At 49.5% G+C, this 22997-nt stretch overlaps 1 protein-coding gene, 1 long non-coding RNA gene and 1 pseudogene across 2 annotated transcripts in view; 1 reads left to right on the top strand and 2 right to left on the bottom strand.

Annotated features, from left to right (window-relative positions):
* LOC149367469 (alpha-amylase-like) overlaps positions 1 to 22997 on the bottom strand; it is a 322554-nt gene that overhangs the window by 177581 nt on the left and 121976 nt on the right. The window lies entirely within an intron of this gene.
* LOC149367470 (uncharacterized) lies at positions 12063 to 13089 on the bottom strand (annotated as a pseudogene).
* LOC149367471 (uncharacterized) lies at positions 20415 to 22436 on the top strand. Its single transcript, XR_016284897.1, has 3 exons — positions 20415 to 20749; positions 22011 to 22229; positions 22337 to 22436. It is a non-coding gene; the product is annotated as an uncharacterized LOC149367471 (long non-coding RNA).

A 22997-nucleotide genomic window follows, 5' to 3' on the forward strand; every position in this document is an offset into this window, starting at 1 on the left:
GGCCACGATGATCCACTTGTTACCTGATGCTGAAGTCCGAAAGGGGCCGAGGAGGTCCATACCGATTTGCTGAAAGGGCTTAGTTGGCGGTGGTATGGGGTTCAGGAGTCCGGCTGGTCTAGTCGGAGGCGTTTTGCGTCGCTGACACTCACGGCACGTTTTCACGTAATGGGAAACGTCGGTAGCTAGCCGCGGCCAATAGTACTTCTCCTGGATGCGGTGCAACGTGCGAGCAATCCCGAGATGCCCTGCAGTCGGCTCATCATGACATGCCTGCATAATTTCTTGCCTGAGATTTTTGGGCACGACAAGAAGATGCACTGTCCTGCTGGGCGCGAAGTTCTTCTTCAGAAGGACATTATTGTGAAGGACGAAGGACGACAGTTGGCGCTTGAACCCTCGGGGAGGCGATGCGGTCTTGCCTTTCAAATAATCAAGTAGGCTTTGCAACTCAGGATCCGAGCGCTGCTGCTGCGCGAAACTGCTGGCGCCTACCGGTCCTAAGAAAGCGTCGTCGTCTTCCTCTTCCGGTGCTGCGTCTACGGGGGCTCGCGATAGGCAGTCTGCATCGGAATGCTTGCGGCCAGATTTGTAGACTATAGTTATGTCGAATTCTTGAAGACGCAGGGTCCAACGAGCAAGGCGGCCGAAGGGATCTTTCAAATTGGCCAACCAGCACAGAGCATGGTGATCGCTCACAACCTTGAATGGTCGTCCGTATAGGTAGGGGCGAAATTTGGACGTGGCCCAAATAATGGCGAGACATTCTTTCTCTGTCGTCGAATAGTTGGCTTCGGCTCTGGACAGTGAACGGCTAGCGTACGCGATAACTTTCACCTGTCTGCCATTTTCCTGAATGAGGACCGCTCCTAAGCCCACACTGCTGGCATCGGTATGAACTTCGGTTTCGGCGTTTTCATCAAAGTGCCCGAGAACAGGAGGGGACTGTAAGCGGCGCTTCAGTTCGTTGAAAGCTTCCTCTTGCGTCCTTTCCCATTTAAAAGGCACGTCAGCCTTGGCAAGTTGGGTCAAAGGTTCAGGGATGCGCGAAAAGTTCTTGACGAATCGCCGGTAATAAGGGCACAATCCAAGGAATCTGCGTATAGCCTTCTTGTCATTAGGCTGTGGGAACTCTGCGATCGCAGCCGTCTTCTTGGGGTCTGGGCGAACTCCATCCTTGCTTACGACGTGACCAAGGAACAGCAGCTCCTCGTAGGCGAAGTGGCACTTCTCTGGTTTCAGTGTCAGGCCTGAAGACTTGATCGTTTCCAGCACTATCCGAAGCCTTCTGAGGTGGTCTTCAAAGCTTGAGGAGAAGACAACATCATCATCTAAGTAGACTAGGCAAATCTGCCACTTCAAGCCTGCGAGCACCGTATCCATTACTCGCTGGAACGTCGCTGGGGCAGAGCAGAGGCCGAATGGCATCACCTTGAACTCGAAGAGTCCGTCTGGCGTGATGAACGCAGTCTTCTCGCGATCTCTTTCGTCGACTTCAATTTGCCGGTAGCCGCTCTTCAGGTCCATCGATGAGAAGTACTTACCGTTGCACAGCCGGTCCAGTGTATCGTCGATGCGGGGGAGGGGGTAGACATCCTTCTTCGTAATGTTGTTCAGGCGGCGGTAATCGACGCAAAAGCGAAGGGTGCCGTCTTTCTTTTTCACTAGGACGACCGGTGCTGCCCAGGGGCTCCTCGATGGCTGGATGACGTCGTCACGAAGCATTTCCTCAACTTGCTTGCGGATAGCTTGGCGTTCTAGCGGTGATACGCGGTAGGGGCTCTGTCGCAGTGGTCGTGCCTGTTCGTCTGTGACAATGCGGTGCTTGGAAAGCCGGGTTTGTCGCACATTCGATGCTGATGAGAAGCAATCGGTGTACCTTTGAAGAAGACTGCGTATTTGGTCTTGTCTGCTCCGGGGTAATGCCGGGCTGATGTTGAACTTGGGTTGATGGCCTTGTTCAGATAGTTCTGCGGGTTGGTCGGGTAGGGCAAATACGTCTCTGATGTCTGCCAGCTCGTCGAGGAAAGCGATCGTCGTACCTTTGTTCAGATGCCGGTATTCTTCGGTGAAGTTGGTTAGCAACACCTGGGCTTGGCCATTTCGGATTTCGGCGACTCCCCTCGCGACTCCCAATCCTCGATCCAGGAGTAATTGGGTGTTGCCCTCGATAACGCCTTCGGCATTTTCGATGTCTCCAGTACCTATGCCGACGAGAACACTTGATCGGGGCGGCACGCTCAATGCTTCATCGAGGACGTTTACGGCAACGAGATGAGTCGCGCTCGTCGCAACAGGTATGGCTTTTTCCGTGGAAAGCTTGATCGACTTAGATCGAAGGTCGATGATGGCCCGATGTTCGTTAAGGAAGTCCATTCCCAAAATCACGTCTCTCGAGCATTGCTGTAGGATCAGGAAGGTTGCCGCATAGGTTCTCCCATTTACAGTAACTCTCGCGGTGCAGCGTCCTGCCGGCGTAATCAGGTTGCCACCTGCGGTGCGGATCAGCGGGCCATCCCAGGTTGTTGTTACCTTCCTGAGTCGGACAGCGAGTGGACCACTCATGACAGAGTAGTCAGCTCCAGTGTCCACCAAGGCAGTAACCGCGTGACCGTCGGCCGTAAATTCAAGGTCACCTGTTCGCGTTCTCGTATTGTACGTTGTCTTCGGTGTCCGATCTCGGCTTCGTCGAGTAGTGAGGCTGCGGTGGGCGTACTGCGACGTTACTTCAATGGCAGCGGTAAAAGCTTCAAGTCTGGCCGCGTCGTCGTCGTCGTCGGTGTTGTAGTCGTAGTTGAGGCATGGTCTTGAGTACTCGTCGATGGAGGATCTTTGTCATTGCGCTTAGAAGCAACCTCACCTCCAGAGGCTGCTTTATTTAGTTTAACCTTCGGGGGCTGGGGGAGCGTCCACGCATGGCGTAACCTCGGCTAGGAGAAACAAAGCGCGGGGACGATGGCGACGGCGAACGTGATAGGCGGCTCGGCGATGAGTATTCTTCCCGACGCAAAAACTCCTCGATTTCGTCTGGTCGCTGGCCGGGTCGGGGTCGTGGAGCGTCGTAAGAGAACCCTCGGATGCCCAGTCTTCTGTATGGGCAGTGCCGGAGGACGTGACCGGCTTCGACACAGTGGAAGCATAGTGGGCGGCGCTGGTCGGGAGTTCTCCACTCGTCGCATTTCCTCGGCTGCGCGCGTCGCTCGTAGGACGGGCGGGTTGGGGGGAGTGGGCGGCGGTCCAACGCAGCTGGCTGAGGGCGATATGGGCGTGGGTCCCGTCGTCGAGGTGCAGGACGGCGCACAGCTGCGGCGTAACTCATGGCTGGGGGCTGCAGAGGCTGCGTGGGTGTCGGCGTCACACCCAAGGCCTGTTGAACCTCGTCCCGGATGACGTCAGTGAGCGATGAAAGTTGCGGTTGCGTTCCCGTTGGCAGCAATCGTCGGAGCTCCTCTCGCACAACTTCACGTATAACCTCCCGCAGGTTATCGTTGTTAGCGGTGTCCATGCAGCTTGCTGACAAAAAGCGCTGCTGGCGGTCATACTGGCAGGCTCGGGCGTCAAGAGTTTTCTCCATTGTGGATGCCTTTTCTACGAATTCCGCGACGGTTTTCGGTGGGTTGCGAACGAGGCCGGCAAATAGTTGCTCTTTAACTCCTCGCATAAGCAAATTCACTTTCTCTTCTTCCTTCATGCTCGCGTCGGCACGCCGGAAGAGACGCTTCATTTCCTCAGTGTACACAGCAACGGTCTCGTTTGGGTGTTGTATGCGAGACTGTAGCAGCTGCTGGGCTCTCTCCTTTCGCACGACGTTCGTGAAGGTCTTTAGAAGCTGCTCTTTGAAGGTCTCCCAGTTCGTGAGGTTAGCTTCCTCATTCTCAAACCAGACTTTTGCTGGTCCCTCCAAGGCGAAGAAGACGTACCTAAGTTTCGTGGCATCGTCCCAGTTGTTGAAGATAGCCACACGGTCGAACTGCTCCAGCCATTCTTTGGGGTCGGCGCCAGGCGAAGCGTCGAAGGTTGTTGGCACCCGGGGCTGCTTAAGAATGATTGGAGTCATTGTCTGGGGCAAGCTCATGGTAGACGTCGCTGCTGGCTTGCGCTTCCGGGTAGGGTGCGGCCGAATCCCGAACTCTGGTTCGTCCCCTTGCAGGCGTCGGCTTGCGCGGTGGACTGGACTCAGGTCCTGCGGTAGATGACTGAGAGGGCTGGCGTCACGACTTGTAGGGGGTGTCCGGTACATGGAAGGCTACCCAGCACCTCCACCAGATGTCACGTTGTAGTGACGGCAGTCCAGCGGTCAGGAGTACAGCAACAAGGCTTGCAAACAAAGCTCTTTATTTGGGCTGACTTGCGCCCGCAAAAGCACTGAATCACTAGGCGGCGGCGTAAGCAACAAACGTGCTCGTCGGTCGTCGAACTACGAATGCCCGCCGCTCGCGGCATCGCTCAACTTAAAGTCGGCAAGGAAACTTCCAGATAAGAAGACAAGATCATCTACAGAAATCTGGAAAAACCTAGATGCAGCCTTTCATGGGTGCGATCAATCGTGATTAGTGTGGTCGCTTCTCGCGTCGCGAACAAAAGTGATAACAACCCTTTCCTGCAGCCTTGAGCGTGAACGAACAAACACTACAATGATACGTGGCAATATGGTGTCTTCGTTCACTCCCATCTTCCTCCCTTCCCGTTACGGCGAGGTTTAGGTGTCCACCGAGATATGAGAGACAGATACATTTCCTTTCCTCAAAAACCAATTTACCGACGAGCAAGGCGTATTTATCCGCGTTTCAGATTGGTCCAAATTGTCGTGACATCACCGCGCGCGAATTTTGACGGGTGTCCACCGAAATATGTGAGGCAATTACTGAGCAACTTCCTTTCCTGAAATACAATTTTCGACTAGTGTCTACTGAGATATGTGCGATAGTTACTGCGTAATTTCCTTTTCTGAAATACAATTTTCATTTTCTACGGCCCCTCTTCTTGCACTCACACTTCTTCCCTTCCTGTACGGTGCGGCTCAGGTGTCCACCGAGATGACAGAGAATTACAGCCCCATTTCCTTTCCTCAAAAAGCGTTGCGTTCAAAGGACAACGCATCGCGCCGAACGGGTGGTGGCGTTCCGTGGACTCCGTGGCAGCGCTACAAAACGCTGTCGCGTTCCACTCCTAAAGGCGAAGCTTAAGCGTCATTAATTGGCAGTTAATTAATGCATCAACAAAATGTGCAGTGAACAATCGCGTAGCAGAATGCAGCACTCAGGCTTTCGGATTTCACTACTTTAGCCGCTAAACTTCCTCGTAATTTTTACTTGTTCTCCTTCAACAGAGTAAAATTCTGTTGGGTGGAGTCAACAGTATTACTTTGCAGGTATGCTCATGCTATACTGTCACAATAAAGGAGATAATTATGGAATATTATTACAAAGCTAGTACAAATAGATGGATGCCAGCAATTGTCAGGTGCGTAAAGTAACACCACCGGCTAAACCCAAGCTGTGCTCACTTTTTCTCTATTGCTGCAGGAGCTGCACATAGGAAACCGGGACTTGCAAAACTATCATTTAAAAGGCTGCACATTTTGCTCACACATTTCGATGCTGATTTGCTTTGATGCATTAGGCAAGGTTTTGCCCGCTGCGTATGCCCATTTTCGGGTTATTCAAAATTTAAGAAAAAACGATGGTAAAGGGAGGTACCATGGGTCTTGCCAATTTTCCTCCATGCCTGCTATCTTGGAGCTAGCGCTCGTGTTGTGTATTTGTGTCCTGTCCTACTCTGCGCTATATTATTTCGCTATGATCATGCACCAACAAGCCCAAAAAGCTACGCTTTTGAACTACTGCTAGCTTGGTTCCCCATCTTTGATATTTTGTGCATTGTGATTCTAGCCCATCTTCTCTTGATGCAGCTACGTATACAGCTATCTACATTTCATTACGCAGAAAACGTAACTTTTCAAGAGCATATTTGTGGACTTAGCATTTTCTTTCACTTCAGGATTCACACACACAAGCTACACGCCTTGCCGCGCTGACCATGGTGGCCAGGTAGGCATATGGTAGCGCATGTCCTGCGTCAGTCTCTCTTGTGTAAGTTTCGCAGTAGCGTTATTGCCTTTTCAGTCTCAAATAATGCACCATCTACCCAAACTGACGTTCTTTTAAAGCATATGGTTACATAATTAGGCTATTTACTGAATGGCACTAGTGAATTTCTGCATGATTTTGAGATAGACTGTATAAGTGTTTGGCCTGTAACGAAAATATAGTGTTGCACTCAGGGCCGTTGTGACTAAGGGATGTTTTGATTGCTGCAAAAAAAGAAGGCCCTGTGTCATCGTTCATGAACGTCCCTTCGCTACGTAGGAATCGCTAATTGGATTGGTCAGTCGAGGAATAGTGTCGAGGAATAGGAATAGGATTAAGGGATGGAAGAATGCCTTCAACTAAAGAAAAATTACGAGGAACTTAAGCGACTAAAGTGGTGAAAGGCGAAAGCCTGAGTGCTGCATTCTGCTACGCGATTGTTCACTGCACTTTTTGTTGATGCATTAATTAACTGCCAATTAATGACGCTTAAGCTTCGCCTTTAGGAGTGGAACGCGACAGCGTTTTGTAGCGCTGCTAAGGAGTCCACGGAACGCCACCACCCGTTCGGCGCGATGCGTTGCCCTTTGAACGCAACGCTTTTTGAGGAAAGGAAATGGGGCTGTAATTCTCTGTCATCTCGGTGGACACCTGAGCCGCACCGTGCAGGAAGGGAAGAAGTGTGAGTGCAAGAAGAGGGGCCGTAATGAAGAAAATGAAAATTGTATTTCAGAAAAGGAAATTACGCAGTCACTATCGCACATATCTCAGTAGACACTAGTCGAAAATTGTATTTCAGGAAAGGAAGTTGCGCAGTAACTGCCTCACATATTTCGGTGGACACCCGTAAAAGTTCGCGCGCGGTGATGTCACGACAATTTGGACCAATCTGAAACGCGGATAAATACGCCTTGCTCGTCGGTAAATTGGTTTTTGAAGAAAGGAAATGTATCTGTCTCTCATATCTCGGTGGACACCTAAACCTCGCCGTAACGGGAAGGAAAGAAGATGGGAGTGAACGAAGACATCGTATTCACTACACACACCTTTGTTCATTCCAAACCACCGAGCTGGCATGGCGGAGTGGTAGCGTGCTTGACTCGCACTCCGGAGACCGGGGTTCGATGCCCAAGCTCGGCCAATTTCCTACTCGGTTTTTATTTATCTGGTCTGACTAGAAAGGTTACTTCGACTAATTGGTTAAGTAAGCAATTAACTGAACTCAGTCAAACTTACTTGCAGCATCACTATACGATCCCTTTAATTGGTTGCATGGTTAGTAGCCAAAGTACAAATGGCCCCGTTTGAAATTCGCGCACTGTGACGTCACGACCGTTTCGACCAATCGAAAAGCGTGTCATTTCTGTCGACAACTGCTGCTTACAACGATGAGGGATTAAAGGCTTCCGCCTTAAAAAGCAAGCAAGCAAACATAGCAGCAGAAGTAAAAAAACCAAGACTTTCTTATACTTACATGAATGTTATTCACTTAGTAAGACTCATCATTGTCCCCACTCGTTCTCCCTTCTCCATGTCCCCATCGTGTTTTGCACGTGTGAGTTCTGCATATATATTCTGTTGTAAAAGCAATCAATTCAGTTGATAGTTTGCGCTCTATCTGTCATCTTCTGCTCTTTCCTGTGTATGTTTTTTCGTGTGCGCAACGCCATACCAAGAAAGCTATGCACAACTCGCCCAGCCAGAAGTTCTTCTTCATCATTGTATACGAAGGCTGACAAACGTATTACACACGTATTGTATTTGAGTACACAATAGGCCTCAAATTTTCTCGCACTGTGTGGTCATGGTGCGGAAAAATAATGGTCGTGTTAGAAAAACTCAGAATACAGAGGAGTGTTACAATGAGCAGAAAGATGGTGTACTGTATGCCTGAACTGAGCTCGTGCAGCTTTAGCCTCTGGCTGATGTAGCAGCAGGAGTGGTTATGCACCTTCGACTGCAAGTTAAAATAATAGAATACAGAGCTTCAGCAGCAGAATCTATAAAAGTCGTAGCGTGCTTGACATTGGAAACGTTTCGGTTACATGCTCCTATCTTTAATTATATAACGAGTGAGCAAAGGTGATCAATGAGAGGAGTAGGCGTCAGAAAGCCACTTCGACCTCATATATAGCGCCAGTGTTCATTACAGAATCATATGACTTGTGTAAGCATGGAATTATCAATATTCAAAGGCCACAATTATTTGTTCTTTACATTTTTTACAAAGCTTTTGCCCGTAAATGGCAAAACTGATGCCAGCGATATTATGCTTTTCGGCTGGCCTGTCTTTTTTCAGTGCAATAAGTGGTACATTTGAGGTTGGCCATTTTTTAGTGAATAAATTACTTTGATTTTAAGCCTAGTATCTATTTGCGAGTGATTCATGTCGGAGAGTGGCAGGTTCTGCCACTTGAAGGCCTGTGAAATCTTGAGAGCTTCGCACTGCTCGAGGGCCTCGGTGGCTGCTGGAGCTGCCCATTTAGCAGCATTCAAGTGCCATTGAGTTGATAAAATATCAGTTCGACAGCCTTCAAAATTCCCGTATGATACGATTAATAAATAATGACACCGTCCGTTCGTCGTCATCGTTCTCCTGGAAACACGACAGCGCGGAATGCGCGCGAGCTCGCCTTAGGAAGAAAGAAGCCGGAGTGTCTGGCAAGCGAATGCTCCGCTTTTGGGCTGCTACCGACGTCCGCTGCAGTCGCCTGCTTTGACGTACCCAACCGTGCCTGACGTACTGAACCACGCGTAACATCTGGTAGAGGTGCTGGGTAACGCATTCCATGGCTCAGACTCCACCAGCAAGCAGGGATTCAAGTCCTCAAGAGTCATGTGCCATGGAGGTGACACCTGTACACCACGGCAGCCGCCGGCTCCAAGGCCTTCAACCCGAGTTTGTGCCTCTGGAGTCTCGCTCGACCCAAGCGGTTCGTCCATCGCCACCGTCGACGACCGTCCAGCCCGAAATAGGCATGCAGACGACGATTAGTTAACCTTCCGTTGTGTTGCAGCAGCCTCGGGAGCCGCCGATCTTCCAAGGATCTCTACGCGAAGACACGGAAGACTGGCTGGAGAAATTTGAACGAGTGGCCCGATACAACAGATGGGCGGATGACTCCAATCTTCACTACGTGTTCTTTTCGCTGGAGGGCCCAGCTCGTACGTGTTCCTAGAACCGGGAGTCGTCCATAACGACGCGGAATGTAGTTAAAGAGCAGTTCCTGAAGCATTTCACCACGGTGCTTCGAAGAGAACGGGCCGGTCTGCTCCTTGAGTCCCGAACTCAGCTACCAAATGAAAGCTTGCTGGAGTACGTCGAAGAGATGGCGAAGTTACTTCGTCGATCTGACCCGGATATGACAGAGCACAAGAAACTCCGGTACCTTAGGCGAGGTGCAAAGGAGCTAATCTTTGCCGGACTGGTTCGCAATCCACCGAGCACGGTCGCAGAGTTTCTGTCGGAGGCCACCACCACGGAAAAGACACTCGATATGCGATTGCGGCAATACGAGCGTCAGGCTTTGGCCATGACTGCGGCAGCCACTCAAATAAATACTACTGACGTGCTTAGAGAAAAAAAAAAGCTGTCCTTAGCGAGGAGCTCCATAAGCTGTTCCCGGCTACGTCGCCTGCGCCAACGGTTTCTACCCTATCCGAGGTTATTAGGGAAGAGGTGCAACAGGCGCTTACAGCCCCAGCTCCCTTTCAGCCGTCCACAGCCGTCCACTAGTTCCAGGGGTGTGTTAAGAATTGTGTAAGAGGAACAAAAGGGACTGCGCCGGCGGGAGAAGTACATGCATTTACATTTGTTGGCATTTAGCGTCATTAGTGAATTGTTGCACCAGTCTGAAACGCTGATTAGATCATTCTGGAGAGCAGTTTGGTCAGATATGTTTTTGATTGTGCGGTAAATGACGCAGTCGTCTGCGAACATGCGTATATTAAAAGAAATACACTGAGGTAAATCGTTAATGTATATTAAAAACAACAGAGGACCAAGGACAGATCATTGGGGCACGCCGGAAGCTACTGGGAGGGGCCCAGATAAGTTACTGTTGATTAAAACCATTTGCGTACGATTGGACAAAAATTCCTGTATCCACATTATAACGTTAGGATCTAGGTTCAGCAATTGAAGTTTTAGTAATAAGCGCTGGTGAGATACCTTATCAAATGATTTCGCGAAATCCAGATAGATTGCGTCAGTTTGCACATTAGTGTCCATGTTAGTGTGTAAGTCATGAACAAAAAGAGCTAATTGGGTTTCACAGGAGAAACCTTTGCGGAACCCATGCTGCGAGGGATGAAAAAAATTGTTACAGTCTAAGAAAGAAATAATTTGAGAGTAGATGACATGTTCCATGATTTTGCATGGCACGCTTGTTAGGGACATAGGTCGGTAATTTAATGGAGAGTTTCTGTTACCTGTTTTGTAGACTGGAATGACCTTTCCCACTTTCCAATCATCTGGCATGGTTCCTGAAGAAAGTGACTGGGAGAAGAGCAATGACAAGTATGAAGTAACCGTGTGTCTCATGTTACTTAGAATTTTAGAGTTAATACCATCAATGCCAAATGATGACGACAGCTTAGTCTTCTGGATTATGGATGAAATTCCGTCTTCACAAAATGTGATGTTTGGCATGGCACCTTCCATTTTGGAATAAGGAAAAGAAAAGGGCGTTTCGATTTCTTTCGTGAAAACAGTGGCAAATGCGGAACTGAAAGCGTCGGCACATTCAGCATCGGTAATGGTTTCTTGTAAATGATTGGTGAGAGTGATAGCGCGTTGTGGGTGAGGGTTTATTACTTGCCAAAACTGTCTTGGGTTACTGCGCAACAAATTTGGAAGTGTAGTAGCATAAAATAAACGCTTTGCGCTGCGGATCGCAGTCAAATATTCATCTTCGGCTTCGTAGTAGATTTGCCATCGGGATGGGTTGTTTTTAGCCGCCCGATAGAGACGCTTTTTTATTTTCTAGTCTTTTTAAGGATTTAGTAAACCATGGTTTTTGGTGGCTGGTGCAAAATGTTGACAGATGGTATATATTTATTAGCCAAATCATTTAACTTATTCTTAAACATCGCCCAGTTATCTTGGATCGTTTGAGTGTGACATGCAGCTTCGAAGCTGGGAAAAAAGGTATCAAGTTCATGATTTATCGCGTCATAATTACCTTTTTCGTAAAGTGTTATAATTTTCTTTTGAGTCTTATTTGGTGTTACAGGAAATGAGAAGGTAGCATGAATGACATTATGGTCACTAATTCCTCGAAGATATGCAACGGAAAGTAGGGCATCCGGGTTATTTGTCAAAATAAGATCCAGAATGTTTTCAGATTCAGGCGTGACGCGCTTTGGTTGTGACACTAATTGTGTTAAATTAAAGTTCAAACAGATGTCAATGAAATTCCTTTCCTCTACAGGACCTGCTATTGAAGCAGATGGGAGGTTGCACCAGTCAATGTTTGGGAAGTTAAAATCCCCGAAAAGGAGATTGGAGGCATTTGGATAGCTTGTTGTCAGATGAATTAAGTTATTATTGAGTTCGTTGCAAAAGTCGGGTGTGGGATGGGGAGGCCTGGAGCAGACTCCCAGTAGCACTGTTTTTGGTGATGCTCGACATAGTAACCAGAGTATTTCAGTCTTTAATTTGATATTTATCATAGTACATGAAATTTGGCTATGAACGGCTATGAGAACACCACCGCCCCTTGATCCTTCGCGGTCATTTCGAAAAACTTGGAAGTCAGATAGGTCTGCCAAAACTTCGGTATCGGTGACGTAATTTTTTAGCGAGGTTTCTGTTGAGATGACCAGATTGCTGCCTGTTGATGATATGATGTTGGACACGAGCTCTCGCTTCGGAAGATAACTGCGAACGTTGGTGTAAACTACGGATAATGAAAGGTTAAATCTAGATGTGGGTCTTGGTTTGTTTCTTACCTTTAAGGAACGGGATGATTGCTACTGAATTTCTGTGACACTGTTCGAAGCTTCGTCGAAAATGTACCGTTTTGGGCCGATGCACAAGGTTTTGTAACGTAGAGAGTAAGCTACTGATTTGGATTTAGCGAATGCCAGCAGATGTTTTCTTGCTTTCTGGACGGGGCCAGTGAAGTCTTCGCCTATACTGTATTTTGTTCCTTTCAGCATTCGGCCTTTTGATAGAAGATCGTATTTAGTTTTCCAGTGCATGAACTTTACTATTATTGGGCGATTCCGGTCCTCTGAATGTTTCCCTAAACGATGTGCCCGTTCTATGTCTGCGGGGTTAATATCAGTTTGTAAGTTTTCATGACAAATCTGGATGACTAGTTCCTCAGACTGAGCATATGTCTCATTAGTAGTGGTGTCAGGGATTCCGTAGAAGATCAGATTACAACGGCGTGATCGGTTTTCAGCATCATCAATGCGAGCCTCTAGCTCTGAAACAAGGTGAGTTGTTTCATGATGAAATGAACGGCGGCGCAACAAGAAGAACACAACAAGAGAGGGGACACCACATGCGCACATCATGCACCAACTCGCCCCTCAGGCCATTCTTCTGAGTTGTTTCAGTTGAGGTCGCTTGCAGGGTTTCTATGTCTTGGCGTAGGGGCATGAGGGTCTGATAGTGGGCCTCTAAATCGATCATGCGGTTGTTAAGGTCGTTTATTGTTTTGTCTGTTGTTGTCAGCTGTACTTTAAGATCCTTTATCTCTTTACAAGTAGCGCTTGGCCTGCGGTTAGTTTTTGCAATTCGGCCAGGACAGTGTCTAGGTTAGCAGGGCCAGGATTTGTTTCTACATCACCGGATAGGGTTAGTAACAGGCGGACAACATGGGCACATTCAGAAGCAATTGCGACACAACACTGTGGGCTCGGGAGCTGTACCAAGAAGTAATTGCTCGATTTTTTAGCATAGAGTGCGTATGGTTGACTGACCTGCATGGCGAAAGGGAAGCGGTTAGCGAACTGCCCTGTGGCACAGTCTCCGAGCCCACAAAACTACGTTGACGCTGGCTCCTCATTTATAGCTGGCGGATTGGCTGCTCTTGATGGCGATGAGTCTTTCCAGGGTTGTTCGAGGACAGGCATCTCAGGTTCCAGGAATAAGATTGACGGAAATGGCGATGAGTTGAAACCGGGGAAGGGGTGGCATATGGCCGCCCCATCTTCGTGGCAGTTGAAGGCCCGTCCTGACGAGGCACCCGGAGATACACAAGCCAGGCCGGGAATCAGCAGGTTGCTGATTAGACAGATGATGATCTGCATGGCGAAAGGGAAGCGGTTAGCGAACTGCGCTGTGGCACAGTCTCCGAGCCCACAAAACTGCGTCGACGGTGGCTCCTCATTTATAGCTGGCGGATTGGCTGCCCTTGACGGCGATGAGTCTTTCCAGGGTTGTTCGAGGACAGGCATCTCAGGTTCCAGGAATAAGATTGACGGAAATGGCGATGAGTTGAAACCGGGGAAGGGGTGGAATATGGCCGCCCCATCTTCGTTGCAGTGGAAGGCCCGTCCTGACGAGGCACCCGGAGATACACAAGCCAGGGCGGGAATCAGCAGGTTGCTGATTAGACAGATGATGATCTGCATGGCGAAAGGGAAGCGGTTAGCGAACTGCGCGGTGGCACAGTCTCCGAGCCCACCCATCTCAACGTCGTTTCTCTTCTCCTCGTCGGTCTTACGGTGACTTTCCGCGGGTAAGGTCGCCAAGCCCCCGCCAGGAAAACTAAAAGTAGCAACCTTTTAAGGGGAGGTTGCTCATCGACGCAATGCACAAGACCCTCCTACGCCGCAACTAGGTGCCCACCTGATGCCACGACCGACTGCCGTCCAAAACCATGATACGTTGACTCGACGTCAATGCCACCTGACAAATCGAAGCGAACCCGGGCCGCACCGTAGCCGGGACCGAACACCGCGCCGTACCTCTCACGCGACGTCTACGACAGCAAACCTCAGCATTTCTCTCGACGGAACAGACGTCACTGCACTCGTCGACACAGGGGCCGATTGCTCTATCCTCAGTGGACATTTCGCCGCAACTCTGAAAAAGGTCACCACTCCGTGGGTGGGCCCACAGATTCGTATAGCCGGGGGTCAGTTAGTTGCACCGACCGGGACTTGCACATCAAGAATGACAGTTGAAGGCGCAACCTACCTGGCAACGTTCGTTATACTCGAACATTGTTCACACGACGTCCTCCTCGGAATGGATTCCTTGACCGAGAATGGAGTCCTCATCGACCTCCAGTCAAAGGCCGTGTGTTTCTCCACAGAGAACGCAATACACATATATGTAGACCACACGACGGCGCCAAGAGAGTGCGGAATTTCGAAGGCGTCGCGGAAGGCAACCAGATCTTGCTTTTTGCCAGGAGCCTTGCTGTCGCCAGAGGAGTCGTTCATGTCATCGACAGAGCAACAGAAGTGCTGATAATCAATTCCGGTGGTGCACACCAACATCTGAACGTGGGAACCGTTGTGGCTCACGTTGATGCCATCGCCCATGTCAGCAGCACACCCAGTATTTCCACAATGTCGTTGTCGGAACAGCAGAGCCCAGTCACTGGTTTCACGTTCGACGTCAATCCAGCACTCTCCCCGACGCAGCAACAAGTTAAAGATCTTCTGCGCTCCGGCGTCACATTCTCGGTATCATCGCGTGTTGGACGAACTCACCTAGCGAAGCATCGCATTATTATGGACGATAACGTGCACCCTCTCCGTCAGTCCTCCTACCAAATGTCTCCCACTGAACCCGACGCTATTGGCAGCCAAGTCAACGAAATTCTCCGCGACGACATAATTCGTCCTTCCCATAGTCCCTGGACGGCGCCAGTCGTCCCTGTGAAGAAAAAAGACGGAACATTGTGGTTCTGTGTAGATTACCGTCGCCTAAACAAAATCACCAAAAAGGATGTCTATCCTCTCCCCCGGACCGACGACGCTCTGGATCGCCTCTGTAGCGCAAAACACTTTTCTTCGATGAACCTCAAGTCAGGCTACTGGCAAATTGAGGTCGATGAGCGGGACCGTGAAAAAACGGCCTTTATTAATCCAGATGGCCTTTATAAATATACGGCCATGCCTTTTGCAGTGTGCTCTGCACCGGCAACTTTCCAACGCCTCATGGACACCATCCTTGCCGATTTAAAATGACAGACGTGTCTCGTCTATCTTGACGATGTTGTCGTCTTCGCCCAGGCTTTCCAGGAGCATCTTCACCGCCTCAAATTGGTCCTACAAGCCTCTGCTGAACTCACGCTGAAAAATGAGAAATGCCACTTAGCGTATACAGAGCTAAGGTACTTAGGGGACGTTGTGAATCAAGCCGGTGTTCAGCCTGATCCTGAGAAAACAACAGCTATTGCCCATTTTCCGCCGCCGCAAGACCTAGAAGCTGTCCGCCGTTTTCTTGGATTGTGCGCTTATTACCGTCGCTTCCTGAAATATTTTGCTCGCATTGCCGAGCTGTTGACGCGCCTTACGAGGACGGACACACCTTTCAGATGGGAAGCAGCGCAAGAAAATGCATTGCGCAGCCTACAAAGCCTCCTGCAGGCAACTCCCGTTCTGGCTTACTTCGACGTAAACGCCGACACGGAGCTCCGTACTGATGCCAGCAACATCGGCTTAGGTGCTGTCCTAGTCAAGATCCAAGCAGGTCAAGAACGAGTCATCGCTTTTTGGGCTGCTACCGACGTCCGCTGCAGCCGCCTACTGTGACGTACCCAACCGTGCGTGACGTACTGAACCACGCGTGACAATATTTTGTGCCGGTTTGATGCCGAGCAGATTGTGTACTTGAGTCAGCTTTTGCAGTTTATGTTTTTAAAAACTGAAACTTTTCGAAATCACCATTAGATAATGCATGGTGTTTGTACGTCTCTTCCTGTTGTCCGTATCTTTTTTGCCCTGTTTTAGAATGAACCACCACCAACTCGCCCAAGCTTCTCCCTTAGACCTACTTGTGCCCTTTTCCGGAATTTACACAAAACAGATTAAAGGGGCTGCGAAAGGGGGTCTCAGCAAAGATGCGATATGGCTAGGATGCTAAAGGATTCAACGTCACAAATATCCTCCGGCAAAAAATCTTTTGACGCGTTTTGTGGAAGCTGAGTTATGTGTAGTCAAAATCTGAATCGCGCCTTTCCCTCCTCTCTCGTCACTTTATGCACGCTGAAATGTCAGTCCGCCGGCTGCACGCACTCGGCCCCTCCGCGGACCGCAGACGCGCGTGGGGATTCCCAAGGGGCGGAGCCAACGCCTGCTAAACTGGTTTGTCGTCGACGGCGCTGGCGCGGCGAACCAATGATCGCATTCCACTGCTGACGTAAAGAACGCTACGTGACGCAATGCGCGTCGGATTCAGGCGAAAGCTCGCCACTGCTGGTCGCCGCAAGGCGCAGAAGCGGGAGTTTTTAAAATCGTATTCTAAATTATCGGCTCGCTTTTGAGGTCTTGTACGCGGCATGACCCTATTGAAAGATCCGGTATCGCGGCAAACCGGATTTTACCGGAACATATCGGTTTCATACCGGTCCGGTATCACTCTCATACCGGCGAGGCCCGTCCGGTTTGATGGCTATACCGGTTCATACCGGTCCGGTATCGATTCCGAACCGGACAGACCGCTGCGGTACGGAGCTCATAACCGACAGGTCATTCCCGGTTCGAAGCTCAAACCGGACAGACCACCCTGTATTCAGAGCGATATGTGCTGCGTGGTTTTGGTGCCTGGTCTGTAGATTTACTGTGGTACGCCAACAGATATTTTTTAGGGGGAGAAGGGGAGGGGGCAGCGTGCGCATAAGTGCGATAATCAACACATAAGTGGTTTTGTTGAAAGGGCTAAGAAAATGGCCAAGCGTGAGCAGCGCAGTGGCAACACATGCAGTTTGTGCATGAAAGACGGGGGATGCATGAAGGTTAATTGCGCGCAACCGCCATATTGGCTTCCCGTGCAGCACCCTCACAAAGCCAGGGCGACTGTGTGCGGGCAAACGGCTAGTAACGGCCAGCAGCCTTCGTAAGTCCTGCTGAGATTACTCTGGGCTTCTCCGTGCAGAACTGTCATGCGCCAATAACGAGTTGCCGGGTAACACCTATCGACAGTCCCACGTACGTTAGTTGTACACGAGAAGAGTCGACCTTCTCACATTTAGCCTGCCTGCATATCCTACATCAGAGGTAAAAGGTTTAAGCCTACCCATTTTTGGATTGTAAAACGTTTATTGCCAACAGTCTGAAGGGCATATAGGCCCCCCGCCTAAACGACGGCCAGAAGGTCTTGGCTCCTGGCGGCGTCTTCGGCCAGTTGGACGACTTTTGTTTGAGTCTCCGGATCGGAGCTGAGTAGGAGAGCCTCCCATTGTTCAAGTGACTTTATTTTTTGTCCCTCCAGGGGGGCAAAAGGGCATTTCCAGAGAATATGGTTGAGATCCGCTTTGGCCTTACATTGCTTACATCCGTTTGAATATTGTCCCGGATAATAACGACTACACATAACCGGGTTCGGAAACGTGTAAGTTTGGTGACGGCGCCAAGAGGTGGCCTGACTCTTTGTCAATGATTTATCAGCAGCGGGGTACTTTGTTCGATTGAGCCTATAATGTTGTGTGATTTCTCTGTAACCTACAAGACGATCCCTGTCTGCGAAGCCCTCGGTATGGCCACTGGCTCGGAAAGCAAGACCTCGAGCCAGTTCGTGAGCTGCTTCATTCCCAGCCAGGGATGCGTGTGCAGGTGTCCAGACTATGCGAATTTTGCTGTCGTCCCTTGCAGTCCGCAGGATTCCGTTCGTCAGAGGGGAGACCCTCCCCTTGGCAAAGTTCATCACTGCTACCTTTGAGTCACTGACTATTATTGACGCATCCGTGCCCACTATTGCAAGTGCGATGGCGGCTTCTTCTGCAATTTCGGGACTGTCCGTCGTGATCGAAGCGCCGGCTCGGAGATATGTCTCGGCGCTAGCTACCGCTATCACCATTCTCCCCCTCCCGCAATTAGCTGCGTCCACGTAGGCCACGTCTTCTATCGGATAGTTTTTGAAAGCCTACCCAAAAAAATAGCAAGACCTTGCATGTTTCACTCTGATGAAGAGCTGCTCTTTGAACGTCGTAATAAAAAAAGATTTGCTCGTGCTTCTTTTGCGTTTATGGCATTTCATTTTTTTCTGGTGTGCTACGGTCGCCGCGGAGAAAGCTGCTAGCATAAGGTTTCTTGCTTGTTTCAGTGCACTTCAATTACGCCAGCTGACACAAAATTCGGCGCATTTTAGAAACAAACAAAGAAAAACCGCCGCGCGCACGGCGTCTCGCCGGCGCGAGCCCAACGGGAGAGAGGGAAAGCCCCCGCCGAGCGCGCGCCTCTCTCTCCATCGCCACGGCGTGCGCCGAAGGAATGAGTCATCCACGCCGAAGATTCTCGAACATGCGAGTCGGTTCTTCTGCTGTCCGGAGGGAAAGGGCGTAGCCTTGCGTGCACTAAGTCACGTCCCCCTCCTCTGCACTCGGTCGTCGGCGACGCCGCCACGACGGCGCCACGCTAGAACACGCGGGAACCTTCGCGAAACGACTCCTGACTCTGACCAATGGGGACGCGCGGCCAGTGAGAAGAGGGAAGGGAGACAGCACTGCAAATGCTGCGTGTATGTGCGCGCCTACTCTGGGGCGTTGAACAAACAGACGTGGAAGCGAGCCTATAAAAGAAAGCGTTGACAGCTATCAGTCAGTCCGGACCGCCGTTCAAGCTTCATCGAAGCGCGCCCGTTCGACTCCCGGGAAAACACCACTCGGCCAGCATCGGACCAACGAGGCAACGGTCGCCAGTCTGCGGGACGGCATCGTCATGGAACTCTGGTCGTCGGACTGCCGCAGTGCCCGGTGAACAAATTGTGTTTTGCTTGTTTACCTCTCTCTCTTGTGTTAGTGCACTTTAGGTGCAATATTGCCTGTATATTGCATTCTCTCTCGAGATTAACTTTGCACGAGTTGCATCGTTTGTTAATCACTTTGTATGTGCTTGTACTAGTGATTGTGTAACCCTCTGTATCGTATCTTTGCTGCATAAACTTTGTTTTTTTTTTGTAGACCTTTGGCTCCGACCCATTCTCTGGCTTGCGACCAGCGAAAGCTGGGCACCGAACGCCCAAAAACCTCTTGTCACTTGGTGGCTGGTCACCGCTGAGCTTGCCACACCGAGTCGAGGGCATCTCCTTCGAGTCCGAGACCGCTACCCCCACACGCTCTAAGGGTGTCTGGGAGCTTCCCACTAGAAGTGCGCGAAGTCTGGGTGACGCCAGCAGTACAAGCGCTTTCTTCGTCTCCATGCAACATGTGGTACATGGACTTCACGCCTGGTTGATGAACATGGCGAGCCTCCGGCGACTGCGCCAGAGGCTCCAAAAGGTTTGTTACTGTCGCGTTCATTACAGTAGGTTTCTTAATATCCGCTAGCAGCAGTCTGTAGCGACGCATCGATAAAGAAAGAAATTTCTTGGTTTTCGTGCAGGAATTCCTTGGGCTTCTTCGTCAAGTGATCGCCCATTGATAACGCAACTTGTCCATGCGCCATCGCGAGCGGCCCCACCCTTCACTCTATCAGGAAGAGATACCCCAGAACACCCCAGAACAAATCACCCAGAACATTTCTATCGACGAACAAGAAAAGGTTAATTCAACGCAGCCGGCAGCTTGGGGTGTTCCCTAAAGGGCGACGCTTCGGGCTAGCGAAAAGGTAGAGCGCCCGAGAGAACAAAATAAAAACAAAAACCACCTGTAGAAACCTCACAAGAGAAACCAGTCTTTGTGCAAATTTTTTTTTGCAAGCTTTTTTCTTTCCTCTCACCACAACCTTCTCTGCTTTCATGATTCTGGTCGCAACAAAAAGCCTGGTCAGCTCTAGTTTTTCTGTCGGCCTTTGTTCCTTCCCCGAGGGCTCCTCTGCGTCTGTCCTGTCCCTCCCAGCCCCTTTCCCCGAAATGGCGCGGAGGTGACTCCACAACCCACTACCGAACATTTTCCGCCCTACTCTCGACCACGCTCCCCGCGACGCTTCCATGAATTGGAGAAGAGGCTCCGATTCTACTTGTTCACTGGGTGACTGGGCCCGGTCACTGTGCGGTGACGTCATGCAGAAGTGCTTCCCGGCCTTTCCTGCGTTAAGCGTAGAAAGTTGGGCTAGCTGGTTGGTAGTACTATTGTGAGACATTCCAGCGGCTAAGAAGACAGGGACGAAGGTAGACGTCCTGTCTCGGCTACCTTCGTCCCTGTCTTTTTAGCCGCTGGAATGCCTCACAATAGTACTTTCCTGCGTTGTCTTGGAACAGGTTTTTCTTCTCTCCTGTGGTTGGGTTGAGTGTGAGGCGATGAAGGAAGCTGCGAAAACACTCTGGCACTCGCTAGTCCTCGTTGAATTTGTGTTTTACAGTTTTTTGCGCCTTTCCTGGTGTTGCCTTGATCGATCCACAATCGAAGATAACATCGCCTTCCATGCGTACGTCCAGTGCATGTATCGGGGAACCCTGTCGTCCTTTTCTCAGTGTTGAATGACTTCGCTCCGAAAGACGTGAGTGGTGAACAGTAACATTTACTGACATTTGAGCGGTGGAGGCCACGGCGGTGAAGGCGGATTTTATGACGGTGACGTCGTGCTGCTAGGACGTAAGTATGCATTTCAAACCACTCTGTTCCCTAAGTACTGCCTCTGTCTCGGTTACATGATCGGCGTCAACAGAAAAGTTCTAACTGTTCAGTGTCTTTTTAACTAGCCATTTGTAGATTTCACAGCGTAGACGGACGAAATCCGGCGAAATTTTCTTTCAGTTACATTCCGAAATTGCTTGTCTTTCATGATAACATGACTAACATTAGTTTTATGGTTTGTATTCTTTTTTTAAAAAGGCATATGGTGTATACTTGCGAGAGGAATCAGCGATAGCGTCCTGAGGGGGAGCGGCTCAAGGCCTTGAACAAGCATCACGCATCGCATCGATGCTGCGGAATGTGCCGTAAATAAAGGAGGATGACCACGCAAGCATTGGAATTGTCCGAGCAACCTGTTTACACACTAACAACGTTACCAGGCCAATCTGCAAAACATTATTGATTCAAATACGAAAGGCGTGAGGTGCATTTACGATACTGAGCATTGCCAATGCTCAGGACCAGGCGTCACTTGTTTTATTTTTTATTTATTTTCACAATACTGCAGACCCTCATTTGGATCCATGCAGGGAGGGCAAAAAAAAGACATTTACACAACACTGTAGCTCATATACAATCTAAAAAAGCTCACAAAGTGCATTGTCAAAATCAACAGCCGATATCACCTGTAGAGGCAGAGCGTTCCATTCGTCAATAGTTCTCGGGAGAAAAGAAAATTTAAAAGCGTTAGTATGCGCGAGGTGTGGTGCTAAAGTGTGATTATGATGACGACGTGTTCTGCGCGTTTCAGAAAACTGCACACAGGGGGCTGGAGAAATGCCTAGTTTTCCATGGATTAGTTGGTGAAGGAAGGATAGGCGGGCTATCTTGCGTCTGACGTGGAGAGGTTTAATATCATTTGCTGCCATTAACAAAGATGGAAAATCAGTTCTGTTGTACTTATTAAATATAAAACATACTGCGAGCCCCTGTTGTTTTTTTCTAATTCTCAGATGTCTTTTTTTGCATGTGGGTCCCAAGTGATGGCGGCATCTTCGAGTTTTGGTCTTATAAGAGTATTGTAGGCTAATAGTTTGTAATTGCTAGGTGCGTCCTTAAGTTTATGGCGAAGAAAACCAAGTTTACGTAAAGCTGAGGATTTAATGTGAGGATTTAATGGGACGCCTGGCTGGTCTGCGCATGTATGTGCCCACGAGGGCCCGAAATTCAGAGCCCCGTTCGTGCTATTGGGGTATGCATTTGTGATTATTGCATGCAGGTCCACCTCGGGAATGGAATTTTTATTCGTTCAGCAATGTGGGCAGCAGTTACGGTGGCACCCAAAGATTCGCGTTTCTGCAAGGACGCAGCCTTTGGACGACTCCACAACTCCTGGAAAGGAGCGTGAGAGGGAAAGCTTGCCGTCGGTACCTGAAGTCAGAAGCCTCCACAGTGGGGAGAAAGCCAATGACGCCTGAAAAGCTACAAGCCATTGGCCGTAAGTTGCATGTCACATTGCTCCATGCATTATGTTATGTGTCAGTGCCCAATTATATGACCAGCTGGGTGCATTATGTACTAGCAATCATATTTTGTTTTCTGCAGGTGCTTTTGACTACTTCATTGGCCAGCACCCTGTAGAGACCCCAGCGCCGGTAGATCATCGCGAAAAGTTAAATTATTTCCTCAGTGAGCTGGTTCAAGACATGCGAAAGAAATAAACGACTTTTGGAGTTTTTGATGCATTATAATACTCACCAAGCTACCAATACTTAGTGAAAGCTGGGAGCAAATAACACAATTGCACGTCGACTACAGTGCGAGTCACTGATAATCGCAGATTACCAGTTTCTGAGGCTTTGTATATTGCATCATTTGGCTGTACACTTAGGGCACTTGTTGCAGAAATGCCCCAGTGTTTGTGCAGATTTAGTACAAGTGGGATATATTTGAAGCATTTTATTCATGCCTTTGTCCTGTGATAAAGAGCCCTCCTGTATAATACCGGGCTAGTCTTTGCACTACAGGACTGTCCTGTTTTATACAGGAAACTCCGATATCGCAAATCCTGCACAATAACCCGGTATGCGGTTCCGGTTTAAAATTCATACCGGATTTTTCAGTAGGGGAACGCTCGGTGGCCTGTACTCTACATACTGCTAGCGTTTTATAGCTAATCTCCAAGATCCTTCTCAGGGATCCTTTAACTGAATTTTTTGGGGGCACATACTGCTGGCTTTTTTTCTGCAGACGCTGCGCATTGAGA

This window comes from Amblyomma mixtum, chromosome 1 (genome assembly GCF_055824585.1).
Source record: "Amblyomma mixtum isolate Tamu chromosome 1, ASM5582458v1, whole genome shotgun sequence".
NCBI classification, from domain to species: Eukaryota; Metazoa; Arthropoda; class Arachnida; order Ixodida; family Ixodidae; genus Amblyomma; species Amblyomma mixtum.